General features: G+C 45.5%; 4 long non-coding RNA genes across 4 annotated transcripts; all 4 read left to right on the top strand.

Annotated features, from left to right (window-relative positions):
• The first annotated feature begins 969 nt into the window (after nucleotides 1-969).
• LOC150065977 (uncharacterized) lies at nucleotides 970-1,724 on the top strand. Its single transcript, XR_016534817.1, has 2 exons — nucleotides 970-1,470; nucleotides 1,615-1,724. It is a non-coding gene; the product is annotated as an uncharacterized LOC150065977 (long non-coding RNA).
• Nucleotides 1,725-4,718: 2,994 nt separating this feature from the next.
• LOC150065976 (uncharacterized) lies at nucleotides 4,719-5,473 on the top strand. Its single transcript, XR_016534816.1, has 2 exons — nucleotides 4,719-5,219; nucleotides 5,364-5,473. It is a non-coding gene; the product is annotated as an uncharacterized LOC150065976 (long non-coding RNA).
• Nucleotides 5,474-8,467: 2,994 nt separating this feature from the next.
• On the top strand, nucleotides 8,468-9,222 carry LOC150065975 (uncharacterized). Its single transcript, XR_016534815.1, has 2 exons — nucleotides 8,468-8,968; nucleotides 9,113-9,222. It is a non-coding gene; the product is annotated as an uncharacterized LOC150065975 (long non-coding RNA).
• Nucleotides 9,223-12,216: 2,994 nt separating this feature from the next.
• LOC150065974 (uncharacterized) lies at nucleotides 12,217-12,971 on the top strand. The gene is made up of 2 exons (XR_016534814.1): nucleotides 12,217-12,717; nucleotides 12,862-12,971. It is a non-coding gene; the product is annotated as an uncharacterized LOC150065974 (long non-coding RNA).
• The last annotated feature ends 3,733 nt before the right edge of the window (nucleotides 12,972-16,704 follow it).

Genomic DNA, 16,704 nt, shown 5'->3' with positions numbered 1-16,704 from the left:
TATGAGTCCTTGTCCTCAAGATCCTCTATCATGGCCCTGTATAGGGAGCAACTGGGCTGTATGAATTATCCTTGTCTCAAGAAAATGAGTGGATTACTTGAAGTGCAGAAACAGCCCTGAAGATCCTAATGGTTCTTTGTAGTATTCCTATCTTCCCTGCTTTTTTTTTTTTTTTTTTTTTTTTTTGCCAGCATAGCTGCCTTGTAGACCTTGCACAGTCTTGCTCGTCCAGACAAGCCATACCCACAAGTGTCTTAGATGAACCCTTCTCCACTATGGGCTAATGCAGTTTTGTGCTTAGTTTTAAAGGTCTCCTTTAAAATGTTTTCCTGCCCAAAAGTCAGGATGCTGATTTTGCTGTATTCCTTGAGCCCCCACAGGAGGCTCTACCTTGCCATGGTACTAAGAAATCAAACCCAACTCTTCGTGCATGCTAGGCAAACACCCAAGCATTAAGCCAAACTCTGCCCAACCTTTCCCAGCATACTTAGTATTGTGAAAGGTTTCACTGTGGTAATTCTATACATGCTCACTGAACTAGTTCCTGTCATACTACCCTTTCCCCTCTTTCCTCTTAGTGTTTGTGGGCTTAATTGTGCTGATCAATTATGAGGTGGAAGAGATAAGCCAGGAAGTACAATGTCTCCTAGATGTTCTAATAAAGGCTTCAAGTATGAGTGAAGAAATCAGACAATGCAAAATTTCACAGTACAAATGAAAACAGTTACATTAATCCTTTTGATGAAATTTCTAGTTAGCAGGTTGTGAAAGATTCTAAAGGAGAAAATGATTCACCTACAGAATTAGCAATATATGGTTTTTTGTTTTTTTTTTTTTTTGCCAGTCCTGGGCTTGAGCTCAGGGCCTGAGCACTGTTCTTGGACTTTCTCAAGGCCTGAGCTCTACCACCTGAGCCTCAGCACCACTTCTGGCTTTTTTCTATGTATGTGGTACCGAGGAATCGAACCCGGGTCTTCGTGCATGCTAGGCAAGCACTTTAACCACCAGGCCAAACTCCCTGCCCAGAATTTTTTTTTTTTTTTGTCGGTCGTGGGACTTGAACTCTGGGCCTGGGCGCTGTCTGTGCGCTTCAGCTCAAGGCTACTGCCCTATCCCTTGAGCCTGAGCATCACTTCCTGTTTTCTGGTGGTTACTTGGACATGAGTCTCCGTGTTTAGTGCCAATGCCTTGGCTGGCTATGAACTGATATCCTCAGATCCAGCCTCCTGGATTACAGGTGTGAGCCTTCACCAGCTAGGAATTTTTTATGAGGGGTGTCAGGTACTCATTTGACCTCAAATCTGAGGGTTGTTGGGGGACTAAGAGGGCCCCCTCTGATGCCACCATTTATTTGTAGGAACCATTAAGGAGATCTTGGGCACGGCCCAGTCTGTGGGGTGTAATGTTGATGGCCGCCACCCCCATGACATCATAGATGACATCAACAGCGGTGCAGTGGAATGTCCGGCTGTAAGTGACTTCTTCAGCTTCTGGGTTCTAAGGGGCCAGAAGTTGAGTGGAAATAGTGGGTGTGGGGGTGAGTCAGTACTAGGCTGGGGCTGATAAAAATCATCTGACCATGTACTAAGAGAACCCCCCCTTTTTTTTTAACAGAGTTAAGAAGTGCAAGAGACTGAATAAAGAAATGCTGACAACCCGTAGCCCTATTCAGTTTACAGAGTTAAGGAGTGCAAGAGACTGTTTGAATAAAGAAATGCCGACAACCTGTAGCCTCTATTCAGTTTACTTAAGATGGGTACTCGGGACCTAAATTTAACAAAAAATGATTAGTCCTGAATGTGAAGTTAACGGTGCTGGTGGCTGTGTTTTGGGTTTGTTTTTTTGGGGGGGGGGGTTGGTGGGGCTTGAACTTGGCCTGGGCACTGTCCCTGAGCATTTCAAGTCAAGGCTAGCACTCTACCACTTGAGCTATAGCACCGCTTCTGGTTTTCTGGTAGTTGATTGGAGATAAAAGTCTCACAGTCTTGGCTGGGGGTTGGGCCTTGTGGTAGAATGCTTGCCTGGCATGTATGAAGGCCCGGGCTTGATTCCTCTGTATCGCATATATACAAAAAAGCCAGAAGCAGTGCTGTGTGTGGTTCAAGTGGTGTGGAGTTCTAGGCTTGAGAAAGCCCAAGGATCAGGCTCTGAGCTCATGGCCCAAGACTGGCAAAAAACAGCCTCTAGTGCCGGAGCTGGCTTTGAACCACAATCCTTAAATCTCAGCTTCCTGAATAGCTAGGATTACAGGTGTGAGCCACTGCACACATCCTGCTGTGCTTTTGTTTGCTAGTTGTAACCTTTGTGTGCACATGGCCTAGTGCTGGTACCAGAACCCTCATAGTGAACAAATACTTAGGAATGGGGAAATAGTGAGTCAGATAATACTCTGTAGAATGTTGGGTTTTTTAGGTGAGGAGCCAGGCACTGGTGGGTCACTCTTTTAAACTTAGCTGCTCAGGAGGCTGAGATTTGAGGGTGGAGGTTTGAAGCTTGCCAGGAAAAGAGGCTGGAAATGGCACTGTGGCTCAGGTGATAGGGTGCTAACCTTGAGCACAAAGAGGTTCAGAAACAGTGCCCAGGCCCTGAGTTCAATCCCTAGGTCTGGCAGAATTAGTGTACAGGGTGGGTGCATATAAGCAGTTCCTTGGATGCAGAAGAAAGGAGCAGACTATTGCTAAAATCTGCATCTCCCAGAAGGGACATCAAACCATCTACAATCAAGCACTAGCTGGATGTGACCTGGTGTTGTCTGTTGGTGCAAAGCTTAGCTCTAGGTAATTTTGTTTTAGGCAGGGCCTATGGTGGTCTGAGTGGTGGAGTTGGCAGTTACCCCCATTAACTGCCAAGTTTTTGGGAGGGACAAATGTTGGTAATTTGAACCCAAGTGATGCGGGTTTTTGAGGTACATACCAGTTTAGGTAATTGCTGTGGAGTGAAATTGAGCATTTGGAACATGACCTGCAATTTTAAGGCTCTGCCAAGTGGCTAGTGAGCAGAACAGTTCAGAACTGAGGGGCTAACTTGACATGTTTGGGACTTCTCAACTGCTGTGCTGTATTTCCAGTTGCTTTTCTGCATCAAGTTTAATGAGTGCCAAGTTGCACCTGAAAGCATCTATGTATATGGTACCGAGGAATTAAACCGGGGTCTTCGTACATGCTAGGTAAGCACTCTACCACTAGGCCAAACTCTCGGCCCCTCTGGTGATGCTTTTATGTAAGCAAGGGGTAAGCTCACTGAAGTTTCCATTTGTGGGGCTTCTCCCTCGAGTTCATTTCGGAGGTGGTGCTTTGGGTAAAGAAAGACCTGTTAAGTTTGAGTGAGCCACTTTTGAAAATAATAGATTTTGCTGATTTCAGAAAAGATGGTTAATTCTAGGTAGGCATGTTACAGATTGTTTCAAGCTGAGCTACATATTAACACAGGTAGCCTAATTTTGCAGTGCCTACTTAGAGTGGTGGCAGTATGTGTGCCCCATAGCCTGATAACTTGCAAATTTGGGGTTTGAAGCATGCCATGGGTTCTGGGATCCTAGGGCATGCCTTTTTCTTTCCCAGGAACCCATGTTAAGCCTACTTGGGGAGGTTTTTGGTGCAGCAGCAGTCTTTGCCAGAAGGCCTAGGGGCTCCTGAAGACAACCTGGCACTGCTTGGGGCTGGGGAGGAGTGTCCTACCTGCCCACAGGACTGCATCCCCCAGAAATCTTACAGGCCAAAGCCTTTCATCAGGCTGACAGGTTAAGGGGCTATGAGTCCTTGTCCTCAAGATCCTCTATCATGGCCCTGTATAGGGAGCAACTGGGCTGTATGAATTATCCTTGTCTCAAGAAAATGAGTGGATTACTTGAAGTGCAGAAACAGCCCTGAAGATCCTAATGGTTCTTTGTAGTATTCCTATCTTCCCTGCTTTTTTTTTTTTTTTTTTTTTTTTTTGCCAGCATAGCTGCCTTGTAGACCTTGCACAGTCTTGCTCGTCCAGACAAGCCATACCCACAAGTGTCTTAGATGAACCCTTCTCCACTATGGGCTAATGCAGTTTTGTGCTTAGTTTTAAAGGTCTCCTTTAAAATGTTTTCCTGCCCAAAAGTCAGGATGCTGATTTTGCTGTATTCCTTGAGCCCCCACAGGAGGCTCTACCTTGCCATGGTACTAAGAAATCAAACCCAACTCTTCGTGCATGCTAGGCAAACACCCAAGCATTAAGCCAAACTCTGCCCAACCTTTCCCAGCATACTTAGTATTGTGAAAGGTTTCACTGTGGTAATTCTATACATGCTCACTGAACTAGTTCCTGTCATACTACCCTTTCCCCTCTTTCCTCTTAGTGTTTGTGGGCTTAATTGTGCTGATCAATTATGAGGTGGAAGAGATAAGCCAGGAAGTACAATGTCTCCTAGATGTTCTAATAAAGGCTTCAAGTATGAGTGAAGAAATCAGACAATGCAAAATTTCACAGTACAAATGAAAACAGTTACATTAATCCTTTTGATGAAATTTCTAGTTAGCAGGTTGTGAAAGATTCTAAAGGAGAAAATGATTCACCTACAGAATTAGCAATATATGGTTTTTTTTTTTTTTTTTTTTTTGCCAGTCCTGGGCTTGAGCTCAGGGCCTGAGCACTGTTCTTGGACTTTCTCAAGGCCTGAGCTCTACCACCTGAGCCTCAGCACCACTTCTGGCTTTTTTCTATGTATGTGGTACCGAGGAATCGAACCCGGGTCTTCGTGCATGCTAGGCAAGCACTTTAACCACCAGGCCAAACTCCCTGCCCAGAATTTTTTTTTTTTTTTGTCGGTCGTGGGACTTGAACTCTGGGCCTGGGCGCTGTCTGTGCGCTTCAGCTCAAGGCTACTGCCCTATCCCTTGAGCCTGAGCATCACTTCCTGTTTTCTGGTGGTTACTTGGACATGAGTCTCCGTGTTTAGTGCCAATGCCTTGGCTGGCTATGAACTGATATCCTCAGATCCAGCCTCCTGGATTACAGGTGTGAGCCTTCACCAGCTAGGAATTTTTTATGAGGGGTGTCAGGTACTCATTTGACCTCAAATCTGAGGGTTGTTGGGGGACTAAGAGGGCCCCCTCTGATGCCACCATTTATTTGTAGGAACCATTAAGGAGATCTTGGGCACGGCCCAGTCTGTGGGGTGTAATGTTGATGGCCGCCACCCCCATGACATCATAGATGACATCAACAGCGGTGCAGTGGAATGTCCGGCTGTAAGTGACTTCTTCAGCTTCTGGGTTCTAAGGGGCCAGAAGTTGAGTGGAAATAGTGGGTGTGGGGGTGAGTCAGTACTAGGCTGGGGCTGATAAAAATCATCTGACCATGTACTAAGAGAACCCCCCCTTTTTTTTTAACAGAGTTAAGAAGTGCAAGAGACTGAATAAAGAAATGCTGACAACCCGTAGCCCTATTCAGTTTACAGAGTTAAGGAGTGCAAGAGACTGTTTGAATAAAGAAATGCCGACAACCTGTAGCCTCTATTCAGTTTACTTAAGATGGGTACTCGGGACCTAAATTTAACAAAAAATGATTAGTCCTGAATGTGAAGTTAACGGTGCTGGTGGCTGTGTTTTGGGTTTGTTTTTTTTGGGGGGGGGGTTGGTGGGGCTTGAACTTGGCCTGGGCACTGTCCCTGAGCATTTCAAGTCAAGGCTAGCACTCTACCACTTGAGCTATAGCACCGCTTCTGGTTTTCTGGTAGTTGATTGGAGATAAAAGTCTCACAGTCTTGGCTGGGGGTTGGGCCTTGTGGTAGAATGCTTGCCTGGCATGTATGAAGGCCCGGGCTTGATTCCTCTGTATCGCATATATACAAAAAAGCCAGAAGCAGTGCTGTGTGTGGTTCAAGTGGTGTGGAGTTCTAGGCTTGAGAAAGCCCAAGGATCAGGCTCTGAGCTCATGGCCCAAGACTGGCAAAAAACAGCCTCTAGTGCCGGAGCTGGCTTTGAACCACAATCCTTAAATCTCAGCTTCCTGAATAGCTAGGATTACAGGTGTGAGCCACTGCACACATCCTGCTGTGCTTTTGTTTGCTAGTTGTAACCTTTGTGTGCACATGGCCTAGTGCTGGTACCAGAACCCTCATAGTGAACAAATACTTAGGAATGGGGAAATAGTGAGTCAGATAATACTCTGTAGAATGTTGGGTTTTTTAGGTGAGGAGCCAGGCACTGGTGGGTCACTCTTTTAAACTTAGCTGCTCAGGAGGCTGAGATTTGAGGGTGGAGGTTTGAAGCTTGCCAGGAAAAGAGGCTGGAAATGGCACTGTGGCTCAGGTGATAGGGTGCTAACCTTGAGCACAAAGAGGTTCAGAAACAGTGCCCAGGCCCTGAGTTCAATCCCTAGGTCTGGCAGAATTAGTGTACAGGGTGGGTGCATATAAGCAGTTCCTTGGATGCAGAAGAAAGGAGCAGACTATTGCTAAAATCTGCATCTCCCAGAAGGGACATCAAACCATCTACAATCAAGCACTAGCTGGATGTGACCTGGTGTTGTCTGTTGGTGCAAAGCTTAGCTCTAGGTAATTTTGTTTTAGGCAGGGCCTATGGTGGTCTGAGTGGTGGAGTTGGCAGTTACCCCCATTAACTGCCAAGTTTTTGGGAGGGACAAATGTTGGTAATTTGAACCCAAGTGATGCGGGTTTTTGAGGTACATACCAGTTTAGGTAATTGCTGTGGAGTGAAATTGAGCATTTGGAACATGACCTGCAATTTTAAGGCTCTGCCAAGTGGCTAGTGAGCAGAACAGTTCAGAACTGAGGGGCTAACTTGACATGTTTGGGACTTCTCAACTGCTGTGCTGTATTTCCAGTTGCTTTTCTGCATCAAGTTTAATGAGTGCCAAGTTGCACCTGAAAGCATCTATGTATATGGTACCGAGGAATTAAACCGGGGTCTTCGTACATGCTAGGTAAGCACTCTACCACTAGGCCAAACTCTCGGCCCCTCTGGTGATGCTTTTATGTAAGCAAGGGGTAAGCTCACTGAAGTTTCCATTTGTGGGGCTTCTCCCTCGAGTTCATTTCGGAGGTGGTGCTTTGGGTAAAGAAAGACCTGTTAAGTTTGAGTGAGCCACTTTTGAAAATAATAGATTTTGCTGATTTCAGAAAAGATGGTTAATTCTAGGTAGGCATGTTACAGATTGTTTCAAGCTGAGCTACATATTAACACAGGTAGCCTAATTTTGCAGTGCCTACTTAGAGTGGTGGCAGTATGTGTGCCCCATAGCCTGATAACTTGCAAATTTGGGGTTTGAAGCATGCCATGGGTTCTGGGATCCTAGGGCATGCCTTTTTCTTTCCCAGGAACCCATGTTAAGCCTACTTGGGGAGGTTTTTGGTGCAGCAGCAGTCTTTGCCAGAAGGCCTAGGGGCTCCTGAAGACAACCTGGCACTGCTTGGGGCTGGGGAGGAGTGTCCTACCTGCCCACAGGACTGCATCCCCCAGAAATCTTACAGGCCAAAGCCTTTCATCAGGCTGACAGGTTAAGGGGCTATGAGTCCTTGTCCTCAAGATCCTCTATCATGGCCCTGTATAGGGAGCAACTGGGCTGTATGAATTATCCTTGTCTCAAGAAAATGAGTGGATTACTTGAAGTGCAGAAACAGCCCTGAAGATCCTAATGGTTCTTTGTAGTATTCCTATCTTCCCTGCTTTTTTTTTTTTTTTTTTTTTTTTTTGCCAGCATAGCTGCCTTGTAGACCTTGCACAGTCTTGCTCGTCCAGACAAGCCATACCCACAAGTGTCTTAGATGAACCCTTCTCCACTATGGGCTAATGCAGTTTTGTGCTTAGTTTTAAAGGTCTCCTTTAAAATGTTTTCCTGCCCAAAAGTCAGGATGCTGATTTTGCTGTATTCCTTGAGCCCCCACAGGAGGCTCTACCTTGCCATGGTACTAAGAAATCAAACCCAACTCTTCGTGCATGCTAGGCAAACACCCAAGCATTAAGCCAAACTCTGCCCAACCTTTCCCAGCATACTTAGTATTGTGAAAGGTTTCACTGTGGTAATTCTATACATGCTCACTGAACTAGTTCCTGTCATACTACCCTTTCCCCTCTTTCCTCTTAGTGTTTGTGGGCTTAATTGTGCTGATCAATTATGAGGTGGAAGAGATAAGCCAGGAAGTACAATGTCTCCTAGATGTTCTAATAAAGGCTTCAAGTATGAGTGAAGAAATCAGACAATGCAAAATTTCACAGTACAAATGAAAACAGTTACATTAATCCTTTTGATGAAATTTCTAGTTAGCAGGTTGTGAAAGATTCTAAAGGAGAAAATGATTCACCTACAGAATTAGCAATATATGGTTTTTTTTTTTTTTTTTTTTTTGCCAGTCCTGGGCTTGAGCTCAGGGCCTGAGCACTGTTCTTGGACTTTCTCAAGGCCTGAGCTCTACCACCTGAGCCTCAGCACCACTTCTGGCTTTTTTCTATGTATGTGGTACCGAGGAATCGAACCCGGGTCTTCGTGCATGCTAGGCAAGCACTTTAACCACCAGGCCAAACTCCCTGCCCAGAATTTTTTTTTTTTTTTGTCGGTCGTGGGACTTGAACTCTGGGCCTGGGCGCTGTCTGTGCGCTTCAGCTCAAGGCTACTGCCCTATCCCTTGAGCCTGAGCATCACTTCCTGTTTTCTGGTGGTTACTTGGACATGAGTCTCCGTGTTTAGTGCCAATGCCTTGGCTGGCTATGAACTGATATCCTCAGATCCAGCCTCCTGGATTACAGGTGTGAGCCTTCACCAGCTAGGAATTTTTTATGAGGGGTGTCAGGTACTCATTTGACCTCAAATCTGAGGGTTGTTGGGGGACTAAGAGGGCCCCCTCTGATGCCACCATTTATTTGTAGGAACCATTAAGGAGATCTTGGGCACGGCCCAGTCTGTGGGGTGTAATGTTGATGGCCGCCACCCCCATGACATCATAGATGACATCAACAGCGGTGCAGTGGAATGTCCGGCTGTAAGTGACTTCTTCAGCTTCTGGGTTCTAAGGGGCCAGAAGTTGAGTGGAAATAGTGGGTGTGGGGGTGAGTCAGTACTAGGCTGGGGCTGATAAAAATCATCTGACCATGTACTAAGAGAACCCCCCCTTTTTTTTTAACAGAGTTAAGAAGTGCAAGAGACTGAATAAAGAAATGCTGACAACCCGTAGCCCTATTCAGTTTACAGAGTTAAGGAGTGCAAGAGACTGTTTGAATAAAGAAATGCCGACAACCTGTAGCCTCTATTCAGTTTACTTAAGATGGGTACTCGGGACCTAAATTTAACAAAAAATGATTAGTCCTGAATGTGAAGTTAACGGTGCTGGTGGCTGTGTTTTGGGTTTGTTTTTTTGGGGGGGGGGGTTGGTGGGGCTTGAACTTGGCCTGGGCACTGTCCCTGAGCATTTCAAGTCAAGGCTAGCACTCTACCACTTGAGCTATAGCACCGCTTCTGGTTTTCTGGTAGTTGATTGGAGATAAAAGTCTCACAGTCTTGGCTGGGGGTTGGGCCTTGTGGTAGAATGCTTGCCTGGCATGTATGAAGGCCCGGGCTTGATTCCTCTGTATCGCATATATACAAAAAAGCCAGAAGCAGTGCTGTGTGTGGTTCAAGTGGTGTGGAGTTCTAGGCTTGAGAAAGCCCAAGGATCAGGCTCTGAGCTCATGGCCCAAGACTGGCAAAAAACAGCCTCTAGTGCCGGAGCTGGCTTTGAACCACAATCCTTAAATCTCAGCTTCCTGAATAGCTAGGATTACAGGTGTGAGCCACTGCACACATCCTGCTGTGCTTTTGTTTGCTAGTTGTAACCTTTGTGTGCACATGGCCTAGTGCTGGTACCAGAACCCTCATAGTGAACAAATACTTAGGAATGGGGAAATAGTGAGTCAGATAATACTCTGTAGAATGTTGGGTTTTTTAGGTGAGGAGCCAGGCACTGGTGGGTCACTCTTTTAAACTTAGCTGCTCAGGAGGCTGAGATTTGAGGGTGGAGGTTTGAAGCTTGCCAGGAAAAGAGGCTGGAAATGGCACTGTGGCTCAGGTGATAGGGTGCTAACCTTGAGCACAAAGAGGTTCAGAAACAGTGCCCAGGCCCTGAGTTCAATCCCTAGGTCTGGCAGAATTAGTGTACAGGGTGGGTGCATATAAGCAGTTCCTTGGATGCAGAAGAAAGGAGCAGACTATTGCTAAAATCTGCATCTCCCAGAAGGGACATCAAACCATCTACAATCAAGCACTAGCTGGATGTGACCTGGTGTTGTCTGTTGGTGCAAAGCTTAGCTCTAGGTAATTTTGTTTTAGGCAGGGCCTATGGTGGTCTGAGTGGTGGAGTTGGCAGTTACCCCCATTAACTGCCAAGTTTTTGGGAGGGACAAATGTTGGTAATTTGAACCCAAGTGATGCGGGTTTTTGAGGTACATACCAGTTTAGGTAATTGCTGTGGAGTGAAATTGAGCATTTGGAACATGACCTGCAATTTTAAGGCTCTGCCAAGTGGCTAGTGAGCAGAACAGTTCAGAACTGAGGGGCTAACTTGACATGTTTGGGACTTCTCAACTGCTGTGCTGTATTTCCAGTTGCTTTTCTGCATCAAGTTTAATGAGTGCCAAGTTGCACCTGAAAGCATCTATGTATATGGTACCGAGGAATTAAACCGGGGTCTTCGTACATGCTAGGTAAGCACTCTACCACTAGGCCAAACTCTCGGCCCCTCTGGTGATGCTTTTATGTAAGCAAGGGGTAAGCTCACTGAAGTTTCCATTTGTGGGGCTTCTCCCTCGAGTTCATTTCGGAGGTGGTGCTTTGGGTAAAGAAAGACCTGTTAAGTTTGAGTGAGCCACTTTTGAAAATAATAGATTTTGCTGATTTCAGAAAAGATGGTTAATTCTAGGTAGGCATGTTACAGATTGTTTCAAGCTGAGCTACATATTAACACAGGTAGCCTAATTTTGCAGTGCCTACTTAGAGTGGTGGCAGTATGTGTGCCCCATAGCCTGATAACTTGCAAATTTGGGGTTTGAAGCATGCCATGGGTTCTGGGATCCTAGGGCATGCCTTTTTCTTTCCCAGGAACCCATGTTAAGCCTACTTGGGGAGGTTTTTGGTGCAGCAGCAGTCTTTGCCAGAAGGCCTAGGGGCTCCTGAAGACAACCTGGCACTGCTTGGGGCTGGGGAGGAGTGTCCTACCTGCCCACAGGACTGCATCCCCCAGAAATCTTACAGGCCAAAGCCTTTCATCAGGCTGACAGGTTAAGGGGCTATGAGTCCTTGTCCTCAAGATCCTCTATCATGGCCCTGTATAGGGAGCAACTGGGCTGTATGAATTATCCTTGTCTCAAGAAAATGAGTGGATTACTTGAAGTGCAGAAACAGCCCTGAAGATCCTAATGGTTCTTTGTAGTATTCCTATCTTCCCTGCTTTTTTTTTTTTTTTTTTTTTTTTTTGCCAGCATAGCTGCCTTGTAGACCTTGCACAGTCTTGCTCGTCCAGACAAGCCATACCCACAAGTGTCTTAGATGAACCCTTCTCCACTATGGGCTAATGCAGTTTTGTGCTTAGTTTTAAAGGTCTCCTTTAAAATGTTTTCCTGCCCAAAAGTCAGGATGCTGATTTTGCTGTATTCCTTGAGCCCCCACAGGAGGCTCTACCTTGCCATGGTACTAAGAAATCAAACCCAACTCTTCGTGCATGCTAGGCAAACACCCAAGCATTAAGCCAAACTCTGCCCAACCTTTCCCAGCATACTTAGTATTGTGAAAGGTTTCACTGTGGTAATTCTATACATGCTCACTGAACTAGTTCCTGTCATACTACCCTTTCCCCTCTTTCCTCTTAGTGTTTGTGGGCTTAATTGTGCTGATCAATTATGAGGTGGAAGAGATAAGCCAGGAAGTACAATGTCTCCTAGATGTTCTAATAAAGGCTTCAAGTATGAGTGAAGAAATCAGACAATGCAAAATTTCACAGTACAAATGAAAACAGTTACATTAATCCTTTTGATGAAATTTCTAGTTAGCAGGTTGTGAAAGATTCTAAAGGAGAAAATGATTCACCTACAGAATTAGCAATATATGGTTTTTTTTTTTTTTTTTTTTTTGCCAGTCCTGGGCTTGAGCTCAGGGCCTGAGCACTGTTCTTGGACTTTCTCAAGGCCTGAGCTCTACCACCTGAGCCTCAGCACCACTTCTGGCTTTTTTCTATGTATGTGGTACCGAGGAATCGAACCCGGGTCTTCGTGCATGCTAGGCAAGCACTTTAACCACCAGGCCAAACTCCCTGCCCAGAATTTTTTTTTTTTTTTGTCGGTCGTGGGACTTGAACTCTGGGCCTGGGCGCTGTCTGTGCGCTTCAGCTCAAGGCTACTGCCCTATCCCTTGAGCCTGAGCATCACTTCCTGTTTTCTGGTGGTTACTTGGACATGAGTCTCCGTGTTTAGTGCCAATGCCTTGGCTGGCTATGAACTGATATCCTCAGATCCAGCCTCCTGGATTACAGGTGTGAGCCTTCACCAGCTAGGAATTTTTTATGAGGGGTGTCAGGTACTCATTTGACCTCAAATCTGAGGGTTGTTGGGGGACTAAGAGGGCCCCCTCTGATGCCACCATTTATTTGTAGGAACCATTAAGGAGATCTTGGGCACGGCCCAGTCTGTGGGGTGTAATGTTGATGGCCGCCACCCCCATGACATCATAGATGACATCAACAGCGGTGCAGTGGAATGTCCGGCTGTAAGTGACTTCTTCAGCTTCTGGGTTCTAAGGGGCCAGAAGTTGAGTGGAAATAGTGGGTGTGGGGGTGAGTCAGTACTAGGCTGGGGCTGATAAAAATCATCTGACCATGTACTAAGAGAACCCCCCCTTTTTTTTTAACAGAGTTAAGAAGTGCAAGAGACTGAATAAAGAAATGCTGACAACCCGTAGCCCTATTCAGTTTACAGAGTTAAGGAGTGCAAGAGACTGTTTGAATAAAGAAATGCCGACAACCTGTAGCCTCTATTCAGTTTACTTAAGATGGGTACTCGGGACCTAAATTTAACAAAAAATGATTAGTCCTGAATGTGAAGTTAACGGTGCTGGTGGCTGTGTTTTGGGTTTGTTTTTTTTGGGGGGGGGGTTGGTGGGGCTTGAACTTGGCCTGGGCACTGTCCCTGAGCATTTCAAGTCAAGGCTAGCACTCTACCACTTGAGCTATAGCACCGCTTCTGGTTTTCTGGTAGTTGATTGGAGATAAAAGTCTCACAGTCTTGGCTGGGGGTTGGGCCTTGTGGTAGAATGCTTGCCTGGCATGTATGAAGGCCCGGGCTTGATTCCTCTGTATCGCATATATACAAAAAAGCCAGAAGCAGTGCTGTGTGTGGTTCAAGTGGTGTGGAGTTCTAGGCTTGAGAAAGCCCAAGGATCAGGCTCTGAGCTCATGGCCCAAGACTGGCAAAAAACAGCCTCTAGTGCCGGAGCTGGCTTTGAACCACAATCCTTAAATCTCAGCTTCCTGAATAGCTAGGATTACAGGTGTGAGCCACTGCACACATCCTGCTGTGCTTTTGTTTGCTAGTTGTAACCTTTGTGTGCACATGGCCTAGTGCTGGTACCAGAACCCTCATAGTGAACAAATACTTAGGAATGGGGAAATAGTGAGTCAGATAATACTCTGTAGAATGTTGGGTTTTTTAGGTGAGGAGCCAGGCACTGGTGGGTCACTCTTTTAAACTTAGCTGCTCAGGAGGCTGAGATTTGAGGGTGGAGGTTTGAAGCTTGCCAGGAAAAGAGGCTGGAAATGGCACTGTGGCTCAGGTGATAGGGTGCTAACCTTGAGCACAAAGAGGTTCAGAAACAGTGCCCAGGCCCTGAGTTCAATCCCTAGGTCTGGCAGAATTAGTGTACAGGGTGGGTGCATATAAGCAGTTCCTTGGATGCAGAAGAAAGGAGCAGACTATTGCTAAAATCTGCATCTCCCAGAAGGGACATCAAACCATCTACAATCAAGCACTAGCTGGATGTGACCTGGTGTTGTCTGTTGGTGCAAAGCTTAGCTCTAGGTAATTTTGTTTTAGGCAGGGCCTATGGTGGTCTGAGTGGTGGAGTTGGCAGTTACCCCCATTAACTGCCAAGTTTTTGGGAGGGACAAATGTTGGTAATTTGAACCCAAGTGATGCGGGTTTTTGAGGTACATACCAGTTTAGGTAATTGCTGTGGAGTGAAATTGAGCATTTGGAACATGACCTGCAATTTTAAGGCTCTGCCAAGTGGCTAGTGAGCAGAACAGTTCAGAACTGAGGGGCTAACTTGACATGTTTGGGACTTCTCAACTGCTGTGCTGTATTTCCAGTTGCTTTTCTGCATCAAGTTTAATGAGTGCCAAGTTGCACCTGAAAGCATCTATGTATATGGTACCGAGGAATTAAACCGGGGTCTTCGTACATGCTAGGTAAGCACTCTACCACTAGGCCAAACTCTCGGCCCCTCTGGTGATGCTTTTATGTAAGCAAGGGGTAAGCTCACTGAAGTTTCCATTTGTGGGGCTTCTCCCTCGAGTTCATTTCGGAGGTGGTGCTTTGGGTAAAGAAAGACCTGTTAAGTTTGAGTGAGCCACTTTTGAAAATAATAGATTTTGCTGATTTCAGAAAAGATGGTTAATTCTAGGTAGGCATGTTACAGATTGTTTCAAGCTGAGCTACATATTAACACAGGTAGCCTAATTTTGCAGTGCCTACTTAGAGTGGTGGCAGTATGTGTGCCCCATAGCCTGATAACTTGCAAATTTGGGGTTTGAAGCATGCCATGGGTTCTGGGATCCTAGGGCATGCCTTTTTCTTTCCCAGGAACCCATGTTAAGCCTACTTGGGGAGGTTTTTGGTGCAGCAGCAGTCTTTGCCAGAAGGCCTAGGGGCTCCTGAAGACAACCTGGCACTGCTTGGGGCTGGGGAGGAGTGTCCTACCTGCCCACAGGACTGCATCCCCCAGAAATCTTACAGGCCAAAGCCTTTCATCAGGCTGACAGGTTAAGGGGCTATGAGTCCTTGTCCTCAAGATCCTCTATCATGGCCCTGTATAGGGAGCAACTGGGCTGTATGAATTATCCTTGTCTCAAGAAAATGAGTGGATTACTTGAAGTGCAGAAACAGCCCTGAAGATCCTAATGGTTCTTTGTAGTATTCCTATCTTCCCTGCTTTTTTTTTTTTTTTTTTTTTTTTGCCAGCATAGCTGCCTTGTAGACCTTGCACAGTCTTGCTCGTCCAGACAAGCCATACCCACAAGTGTCTTAGATGAACCCTTCTCCACTATGGGCTAATGCAGTTTTGTGCTTAGTTTTAAAGGTCTCCTTTAAAATGTTTTCCTGCCCAAAAGTCAGGATGCTGATTTTGCTGTATTCCTTGAGCCCCCACAGGAGGCTCTACCTTGCCATGGTACTAAGAAATCAAACCCAACTCTTCGTGCATGCTAGGCAAACACCCAAGCATTAAGCCAAACTCTGCCCAACCTTTCCCAGCATACTTAGTATTGTGAAAGGTTTCACTGTGGTAATTCTATACATGCTCACTGAACTAGTTCCTGTCATACTACCCTTTCCCCTCTTTCCTCTTAGTGTTTGTGGGCTTAATTGTGCTGATCAATTATGAGGTGGAAGAGATAAGCCAGGAAGTACAATGTCTCCTAGATGTTCTAATAAAGGCTTCAAGTATGAGTGAAGAAATCAGACAATGCAAAATTTCACAGTACAAATGAAAACAGTTACATTAATCCTTTTGATGAAATTTCTAGTTAGCAGGTTGTGAAAGATTCTAAAGGAGAAAATGATTCACCTACAGAATTAGCAATATATGGTTTTTTTTTTTTTTTTTTTTTTTGCCAGTCCTGGGCTTGAACTCAGGGCCTGAACACTGTCCTTGGACTTTCTCAAGGCTAGAGCTCTACCACTTGAGCCTCAGCACCACTTCTGGCTTTTTTTTCTATGTATGTGGTACCAAGGAATCGAACCTGGGTCTTCGTGCATGCTAGGCAAGCACTCTACCACTAGGCCAAACTCCCCGCCCGCAATATATGTTTTTATTAGCCACAGTGGATGCTTAAAAGGACACATGGGCCAGATTCCTGCCTAGCATCCCTAGCACTGCCAAAATGAACAAAAATACCTGATGACAGAACATTTTGAAAGTAAAATGAAGCCTTTTTAGACAAGGATGTAAGGACTGTCTCCCTTGATATTTAAGAATAGGGAATGATAGACCTATGAGGTGTATTTCCAGAAAATCAAGATGGAATCCAAGGAGCAAGGCATGGAGCCCAGGAAGTGGTTCACTGAACTGAAAACTCAAGGAAAATGACTATACAGAGAACAGACTGGATCCCACTAACAGCACAGTAGGAAGGAGCAGATAAGGATTTTTTTGTAGGGGCGGGGAAGCAATTATGCTTAAATAAGCCAACTCCAAATCTGGTATTCCTCTGAATACACAATGTAGTGTATAGTATAAGGGGTGTCGAGAGGGATTTTTAAAGGCAGAATGATTTTCTGAGAAGGGAAGTTTAACTATTAGTTGTAAAGTGCTGAAGGTATTAACTTACAGACGATTCACTTACAAAAAACCAGTTCATGATCATGTGTTTTTACAATAAGCATGTGTTAATAGAATTTTTAGAAGACTTCTAGTTCCATTAAAGTTAAGTAGAAAGGGGCCTTTTGTTTTTATCTCTTGGAACTCAACAAACGTTGATGG

This window comes from Megascapheus bottae, chromosome 3 (assembly GCF_031878675.1).
Source record: "Megascapheus bottae isolate mThoBot1 chromosome 3, mThoBot2.hap1, whole genome shotgun sequence".
Taxonomy (NCBI): Eukaryota; Metazoa; Chordata; class Mammalia; order Rodentia; family Geomyidae; genus Megascapheus; species Megascapheus bottae.
Note: the sequence above shows the minus strand (reverse complement) of the source record. Positions and strands in the feature narration are given on the sequence as shown.